Source organism: Alexandromys fortis, unplaced genomic scaffold, assembly GCF_014885135.2.
Source record: "Alexandromys fortis isolate MF-2015 unplaced genomic scaffold, M_Fortis_MF-2015_v1.1 scaffold_20, whole genome shotgun sequence".
NCBI classification, from domain to species: Eukaryota; Metazoa; Chordata; class Mammalia; order Rodentia; family Cricetidae; genus Alexandromys; species Alexandromys fortis.
Window position 1 is genome coordinate 2537534 of NW_026067903.1, and position 8863 is coordinate 2546396.

The 8863-nt window shown below is 46.2% G+C and overlaps 1 long non-coding RNA gene across 1 annotated transcript; it reads right to left on the reverse strand.

Moving 5' to 3' along the window:
- Positions 1–4945: 4945 nt before the first annotated feature.
- Positions 4946–8650, reverse strand: LOC126496963 (uncharacterized). The gene is made up of 3 exons (XR_007590490.1): positions 6517–8650; positions 6003–6056; positions 4946–5032 (listed from the first exon to the last, which is right to left on the reverse strand). It is a non-coding gene; the product is annotated as an uncharacterized lncRNA (long non-coding RNA).
- Between the last annotated feature and the right edge of the window lie 213 nt (positions 8651–8863).

Here is an 8863-nt window from a genome sequence, read left to right on the forward strand (position 1 = left end):
GTGTGTGTGTGTGTGTGTGTGTGTGTGTGTGTGTGTGTGTGATGGAGAGGGACGCGGAGCAGCCACAGAGCTAAGGGATCAGTATCTGCACTTGCATGTCTCCTACAGAGCAGCTGAATTAGCAGTTGTGACCTAAGATTGTTTTGTATTACCACTTTACAAGAAAAAGTGATTTTCACACTTTTTTTTCTCAGAAGGGAAATACGAGCTCTTCACCTTGTTCTTTGAAGCTCTCGGGAGATGCACCCAATGTGGTTTCGAGAGGCTAACAGCCTCTCACTGTGTCTACCTTAGCACTGCCAGGTGTGAAAACGGGTAGTCATTTCTTCAGTCTCAGTGGATAGAGGGGAGATTCCATAGGTGAGCTTCATCATAGAGGCTCTCTATCGCCAAATGCTCGGAACACAGAGGGGGGGAAGCTGCAGATGGCTCTTTCCGTGGAGTGTCTCCTTCTCCAGGCAGTGAGGTAGTCTCCCAACTGTCCTTTCAAATCATCTGACTGCTGTGTCACCAGGTTGGGTTCTGAACTCAGGATGTTTATTTCTTCCTGATGGCGTGACAAGATGTAGGACTAATAATAGGCAGGGATGTGTTGAGTGTCGTTACGTTAGACATGGAGGTTACTCAACGAGCCAAGATGAGTGGACTTTATTCCCAAAGGCACTGGTGATGACTTCGAGCAAGGATGTGAAGTTTAGGGGAAGAGTATTTAAGGATGGTGTGGGGGGCCCACACGATACCCAAGAGTACTGAAGAGAAAAGCAGCTAAAATCTAGGCTAGAAGTCAAAGAGGTGTGATTATTAGTGGGCTTAACAGAAACATCCTGGAATGTTTATTGATTTTCATGTAATGAACGACCCCACCAGAGAGACATCCAGCCATAAAATGAACTTGCAACACCCACCATAAGAGAATGAGGGGTCATTGGACAGTCTCTGAGGCTCAGTCTTATTTGTATTCCTCTGAGCCATGAGCAGTATCTTCCTTAAAAGAGTTGAGGGGAGAGAGATAAGAGCAGATATTGTCCAGCCAGGGGTTTGCCTGATGGTAAGTCCTCATAGAGGTTGGGGATAATGACCAGGAAATAAAGGCAGATGGTATCACAAGCCAGGAGCTGGCCTGAGTTAGCATTCATCATGGATGCCAGGAGTGTATTGTCAGCCTCTTCCATACATTCTGGGCTTGCCCTCCTCCACATCTTTACTTGTATGGGTGCCATATCACCTGCCTGAAATTTGAAGCCCACTTCCACTTTCTCCTTGCCTCTTTTCCCTAAGGATTTGTATCCCCACTACTTACACCATAGCCTCTAACGTTCGTTCCCCAAATCCCAACCATCCTGTGGCCGTGAGGTGATTGCATACTTGCTCCTCTTGAGTAGGGGAAAAGGAAAGTTAGAGAGGAAGTCTCCATTTGCCTCTTTCCCCTAGCAACAGCCATGTGACCATCCTTAGGCCTGTGTCCCAAGTATGCTCAGCTCAACCCAGTCCTGTGTACCTAATTGTTGACTTAAGAATATGTACCTCATCCTAGGCCTGGATGGAGCGGGGAGGGCCTTGGACTTCCCACAGGGCAGGGTACCCTGCCCTCTATTAAGGGGGGAAGGGAAGGGAAAAGGGGGAGTAGGGGAGCGGGAGGGAAATGGGAGAAGGGGAGGAATTGTAAATTTTTGAATAAAAAAATAAATAAAAATAAAATAATATACACATCATACATGTAGTTATATGAGGGAACTTATCTCTTGCTTTTAATGTTACGTGAGTGGCAACCACTGTGCCAAGGTATTGTTTAACTTCATATTATATTATGATTGGTAGGGGATTTATTTTCAATTCATGGCACAATAAAACTAGATAGAAGTGATTTTTGAAGTTATAGTCAAAGACACTGAGCCAGTAGGACAGGCAAGTGACACCGACATTGGCTGAAAATAAAATCAGACAGAAAATTAAATTGCTCATGCCCCAATATCCCTCTGACGAAACAAGAATATCATGTATCAAATTATTACGGCAGCTTTAGAGTCATTAAGGGGAAGCTGGTTCCTTCTGGTCAAGTGTGTGGCGTCTGTGTGGCCTGGTGGAGTTCTAACATTCCAAACTACACAAAACACAAGAGTCAATACAGTTGAGCTGGTCAACCGCCTAGCTAAGGGGTCAGCCTTCGGGAAGGGGAATTCACGTCAAGCCATGCTGAAGAGCTGAAAAAAAAATAAGCATCCCTTTAATAAGGTAAGTTTCTGTCTTTTTTTCTCACAAAGCCCTGCCCGATGAAGTCACTACAGAGTCTCCGTCAAGCTGTGCCAGGTCTGTTTGGCTTTCCAAACAGAGTTCAAAAGACAACTATTCCTTTTGCATTTTTTTTTCTGTCTCTTTCACACGCTGGCCAGAGTCCGAGTACACTTTGTCTGACAGTTTGCCTCTTTGGTTCATGTCATTAAAATTTCCAACTTTTATTATTTGAAAGATAACATCAAATGCAGGCATATAAACCACAGATTAAAATATTTCCCTATCCTAAATGCCATAAAGGATGAAGGCCGCTCTCTTCGGCCATGTGGGTGCTTGCTGATGAACCTCCACCCCTAACTCAAGAGACACGGCGCTCTCTCTCCCTCTTCTCCATCACCCTCAGCCACAAGGATTAACAGCTGACCTGCCCTGTGATTATTCTTTCAAACTCTGAGAAAACTGGTCTCAAGCTTCCTCCTCAGTCCATTCATAAATCATCTTATTATAAAATCAAGACTTAAGTGAGACTAAGGATCCCGAAGGAGGACCCTATTTTCCAGGTAACAAAACCCTTAGGACTCCTCCAAAGCTGTGACGTAGAACAGTTTGAATTCAGGTGAGTAAAGTGTCTTCATAAGGTAATTAAGTACTTACCTGAGAGCCCAGAAACACACAACAACCACAAATAAACAGCAATCACAACAAACAAAAACAGGGGTGTCTTGAAGACTGAAACCAAAATTCGTCTGTAAGCCACTGTGCGGGATGAGAAAGCCAAGTGGATAAGCAACGGGCAGAGAAACATGGGCATTAGCCTGGCGAAGCCACGTAGAGAAGTGAAAGCAAAAGCCAATGCAATTAGAGCTCCATGAAGAACAAGAGTGTACACTCTTAGGCCATGAAATGCTTTCGGGGTTGCTTTGTATCTCGATGTAGTGATTAACATGTAAGTCATAATGTGCAGAATTTCTAGATGGATGTAAATGATTGAAGAAGCAAACACCCAAGTCAATCACTGAGCGTGACAGAAATAATGAGCATAGTTGGAGGATCTCAGCGCCTGGCTCCTAGCTTGGTTTTGGTGTTTATACCCATAGGAAAGCGCGGTGGACGAGCAGCCTGTGTGGACACTTTCATTACAGCCCATTAGGACAGAGAGTTTCAGGGATGGAGAGATGGGTCAGAACGTAAGTGGCTGTACTACTCTACTAAAGGACCTGAGTTCAAATCCTGGCATCTATATAGCAGCTCACAATTGTCTGTAAGTGTCTCACTGCCTGTGGCTTCAGATCTGACAACCCTGGCTCAGTGGGCACACACATACACGCGTGCGCAGCCCATATTCACACCGATACACACACATAGTTGTGATTAAAAATAAAATATAATAATTTTTAAAGCAGGAAACTTCCTGACTTTTATAAAGCAGCAACGTATCTGCAAGACATTTAAAAAAGGTCAGTTTCACTTGCAAATGAAACTCTAGTTACCAATAAAACACATGCAGGAAATGCACAGACAAGCACAAGTATACTGCACACAGAGGTATGTGGTATGTGTGGAGGAGGATAAGCCAGCCCTTGGTGGCTCTGGGGTGGGACAGCTCAAAGGTCAGAGCAGGATGTCAGGTGACCTGCTCCATCTCTCTGTACCTCAGTCACCTGAGACAGGGTCTCTCATTGCACCTGGATCAGGGCTGATGCCAGCAAGCCCCAGGAATCTTGTCTCTGCTCCCCCACAGTGCTGAGACTTCCAACAAGGACCGGGTCATGCCAACGTAGCCTTTTACATGGGTGCCGGAGACGTAAATAAGAGTCTTCATGCTTGTAAGAGGAGCACTCTTACCCACTGAACCATCTCTCCAGCACCTAATTTTGTTTTCAACCTTTTGTCCTACTTCAGATATGGGAAGCCATCAAGAACGGCTTTGATCCGGGTTTTCTGGCTAGGAGTCTGGTAACAGCACCTTCACTCTGGGTTTCTGGGTTTCAGGCACTCAGGGCATTGGAGCTGCAGTCACACACTATACAAGGATGTTTCATGAAAGACACATCCCATTCAGGTTACGGATATCACATACAGTGATATGAGCATCAGGCTCTTCTGTGTGTGTTTATGGAAGGACATTCTATGATGAATCCAAAATCACCAAGCTACTAGCTAGTGAGTGGTTCCTCTCACTCTACCCCCACACCATACTAGATAGCCCCAACTCATTCTAGCTTGTAGGAAAGTCAGCATTTTTCAGATAACTCTCTCTTTATCCCGTGTCCTGCCTTCCTCACTCTACCTACATTATACAGAAATTATACCAAAATAAAAAATGAGATAAAAGAAAAGAAATTAGACTAAAGATGGTATTTCACTGGGGGAAAGGGACATACTTTGTTTTGATCTGTTCTTCTTGTTATTGCTTTTGTTCTTGCTCTACTTACTTCTCCAGCAGGTTATCTTCCAATGTTCATGTCTTAAATGTAGTTGAAGCCTTAGATATAAAACCCAGAGAGATGGCAGGAGGGCTGGCCCAGAGGTTAAGAGCACGCACTGCTTTGACAGGGGACCTCATTTCCTCTCCTGCACCCATGTTAGGCAGCTCACCACTGCTTGCAACCCCAGCGCTAGAAGACCTGATGCTTCTGGCCTCTGATGGGCCCTGCATTCGCATGTGTATACTATACACAGACACATAAAAATCAAACATAGAAATAGTTTATTGGTTTCAAGTCAGGATAGTTGAAATATAGTGGTTGATTCTACTAGGGATGTTTGCAGTCCTGTTCTGGAGTCAGATTCCAATCACCTGCCAACAATAAAGGCATTAAGTAACACGGGAGGGGGGCTCTGTAGAGAGTCGAGGAAGGAGGGTCTGACTTTCAAAGGCTGACCTTTCATTAAGGAAAAGAAATCCCTCAGAAAGCTTATCAGAGACCTCCGAGGTGAAAGAGCCAACAGCAGCCGCATGCAGGCGGCTATTTCCAACCAAGAAGGAGACACCCTGACTACACAGAAGCTGGGTAACTCACTGAGCACATACAATCACCATATAAGCTTGCATGGGGCATTGCCAACCCTGTATTGGTAAAGTAAGGCCTATGTGGACCTTGTGCCTGCAGGTCTACACATGCTGAGGCTCCCCAAACCGCAAGGCGTAGAGGGGGAGCAGGCACCCAAAAGTTCATGCCATCCTGAATCACCCTTGTCTTCCACAGGCGCTCCAGTGAGCTCAAGGCTCTGGGTGACAGCTTCTCTGGGGTCTCGGGCTTTCCCCAGCAAGGTGTGCCGTTGAGCTTTCAAATCAGTAAGGGCTGGCTTAATCTTTCTTTGAGTCCCTTTCCCCCACCCTGTGCCTGAGGAAACCTTAGCCACTTGCCTCACGGACCAAGGTGGTAACACATTTAAAACATATGTTTTGTGAAGTGTTCCTAAGAAGGGCCTCTCTTGGCATGCCCAGCAGAGATCTGGTGCCAACAGTGGTCTTTGCTAAGCATGCTTTAATGTTCAGAATCTCTTCTAGAAAATTTCCTGTATGGGCCCTGAAGCCCCAAACCCTCCCAGCTCTCAGGTCTTCAAGAGTTTCCTCTGAACTCTTCTAATGGTATCTTGTGGTGTGTGGTGTGTGTTTCTTTCTCTTCCACAATATCTTTTTGTTGGTTTTATTTTATTTACTCGTTTGGCAAAGGAAAATACCTTATTGCGAGCCACAAAACCAAGGAAGCGAGAAAAAAAAAAGATCAACCCTTTGTTTAGAAACCATGAGAAAGCAAACTCACGTTTGTGGTGTGTGAATTCACACGTGCTGGTGTGGTCAGGTCAGGGCTTCCTGGCTAGAAGAAGGAACAAGGGGGCAGTGTAGTATGATGCTTTTACTCTTTTGGCTCTTTTGAGGGGCAGCCATCCAGATCTCAAATGAATCCCATGGAGGTTTATTCCTAGTTCGGGATTGCTCAGCCTTAGTTTCGCTTGTTTCTTGCCAGATTTTCTTAATTTGTCCCATCTACCTTTGACTCTGGGCTTTTCCCTTCCTCTTACTTCTGTAAATCTTACTCTTACTCCATGGGTTGCTGTGTAGCTGGATAGGTGGCCCCTGAGAGCCTCCTCCTTCAATGGCCACATCTTCTCCCAGATTTCTCCTATATATTCCCTCTGCCTGCCAGTCCTGCCCATCCTTTCTCCTGCCTCGCTATTGGCCCTTCAGGTCTTTATTAGCCCATAGGTGTTCTAGACAGGCAAAGAATCACAGCTTCGCAGAGTTAAACAAATGCAACATAAAGAAAAGTAACACACCTCAACAGGGCAGAACTGGACATCAGGCAAGACGGCACATGTTGTGATAATTATTTCAGATCTTCATCAGGAAGGTTGGGCCTGAGCTACGAGGTTCTTAGCGACTCTTTATGAGGACTTGTGTGGAGAGACGCATGGCTAGGAATTAGAAAGGCGATAGATCGTTCACTAAAGGAAAGACTCAGAGGAATAAGGAGTGTGCCACATCTCACTTGACTCCAAGGCGGCACAGAGGGAACCGAAGGGACAAATTGAGGAGGTCCTAGTGACCTTTTATGGCCATTAGTGTGGTGCCTGCCTCCCCTGACTTTGTCTATTTGGGGCTTTTCTCATCATGTCCCCTCGACTGAATGAAGCCCAGGTAGACGAGGGGCAGTCAGTCTTCCCAGGGATGCACCCCTCATGTGCTCACCTCTGGAATCCCCTTCTCTGCTGTCTCCCAGTCTTATGTAATCCCATAGCCCAGTGACTTGCCAAGCTTGAGGCAGAAGGCTAAAGTGTTTGAGCCTAGGCTGGGCTGCACAGTGAGACTGTGGAGTGCTGTGCTCTAAAGGAAGTATCTGTATCACATCTGCTGCCCCTAAGCTCCGGGGTCATCACAGAAGGGGGGCAAAAGACTATAGGAGCCAGAAGAAGTCAATGTCTGCAGTGAAGCGGCGTTGGCTGGGACCTGAAAACACACCTGCACCATGACGAACTCACAGCTGCTGGGAGGGACTGATGCCCCAAACCCACGATTATCAATCCAGACAGGCTCCCAGCATGGCACATGGCGGTCCCGCCCCTAGCTAAGGGGCGAGTTAAAATGGATGGCTCTTGGGGGTGGGAGAATTGGTTTTCTTCAAGGATGAAGGCACTTGGGTAGATAGATGTCTTGCACTCACACACATGCGGGCAGCACTAAGTAAACTCAATGGTTATTTGCTTGCTTGTTTGTTTTTCAAAAGTCCATGAAGTTGGGAGGATAAGTGGTAGGGGTACAAGGAGGAAACTGGGAGTGAAGGAGATGGGGGGTATTTAACAGAAGCACATTAAATGCAGCAATACACTCTCAAATAGTAAAAAAAAATTAAAGAAACACATAAATAAATGGATAAGTAAGAATATGATCAGGAAGGGGTGGTGGAGGAATAGGGGGGAAAGAGGAGAGAATGCTAAAAAGAAGAGATGGGGAAAGGGAAATGGGTGGAGAGAGAGAGACAGAGAGAAAGAATGGACAAAGGGAGAAGGAGGAGGACAGGAAGCAGAAAGGGGTAGACTCACCATGCTCTTGGTAGTTACAGCACACAGTTCCAGTTAAAAGAAAGTTTTTTCTTGTGCCCCAGAAAAAACACTTCCACAACTTTTCTGCTTTCCAGCAACTACAGCGCCCCAACAAACCAATCCAGCACCAAACCACAACTTTATCCTTACAGCAAAGGTCACACAATAACTTACGTTCCCTAGGCTTGTGAAACAATCTGTTTTTCATTACTACGAAGAAATGCTTGAGACTAGACAACTTTATAAAGGAAATGGGGTGATTTCTCACAGTTCAACAGATTCCAGGGGGCATGAGGCCAGCATCAGCTCTGCTCCGGTGACAACTGGATGACAGATGAGCCGTAATGATGGAAAGACGAAACCACCAAAGAGGACCATGACAGAGACTCCATGGCGGGTGTTACTCATGCAATTGCTCACATTCACAAATCCCAGGGCTCTCTGAGAATGGCATTAATCCCTTCCTAAACAGATCCCTCAGTGGCCTGAGGACTTCATCAAGTTTCCATCCCCTACAGGCTCCACCACCAATCTCTCACTGCCGAGAAGGGACCCAGATCCCAACACGTGAGTGACTTGGGAACCCAAACCACAACACACTGGGAAATGATCTTGGTTTGCTTGAATGGGAAGCACACCTGACTGGTGTCAAGATGGTCTGTGATCAGGAGCTGGATGCTTATCGCCCGGATGGTTGAAGATGAAGGACCATGTACTGCCAAGCTTCTCTCGACTCAACTCATAGCTGTGGTTGGTTTGCATTTTCAGGGCTGCCTGGCTTACTCTGGGAGAAGTTACTGTGTCATGAAGGACTGTGTAAATCACCAGTGTGCTAGCCTGTATCTCTTCCTTATGAGCTCTCGCTCCTCTCTCTCTGTCTCTCTCTGTCTCTCTCTCTCTCTCTCTCCCTCCCTCCCTTTCTCGCTCCCTCTCTCTTCCTTGCTCCCTCTCTCTTTCTGACCTTCTCCAGTCCACAGGAAAGACCTGCTCTTCACTCAACTGCATTCAGAGCAAGGATCATCATGCCTCCCGAAGGCTGGTGTTTCTGAATGTGTGGAGGGTCTCAGAGAAGAAAGTATAGTGT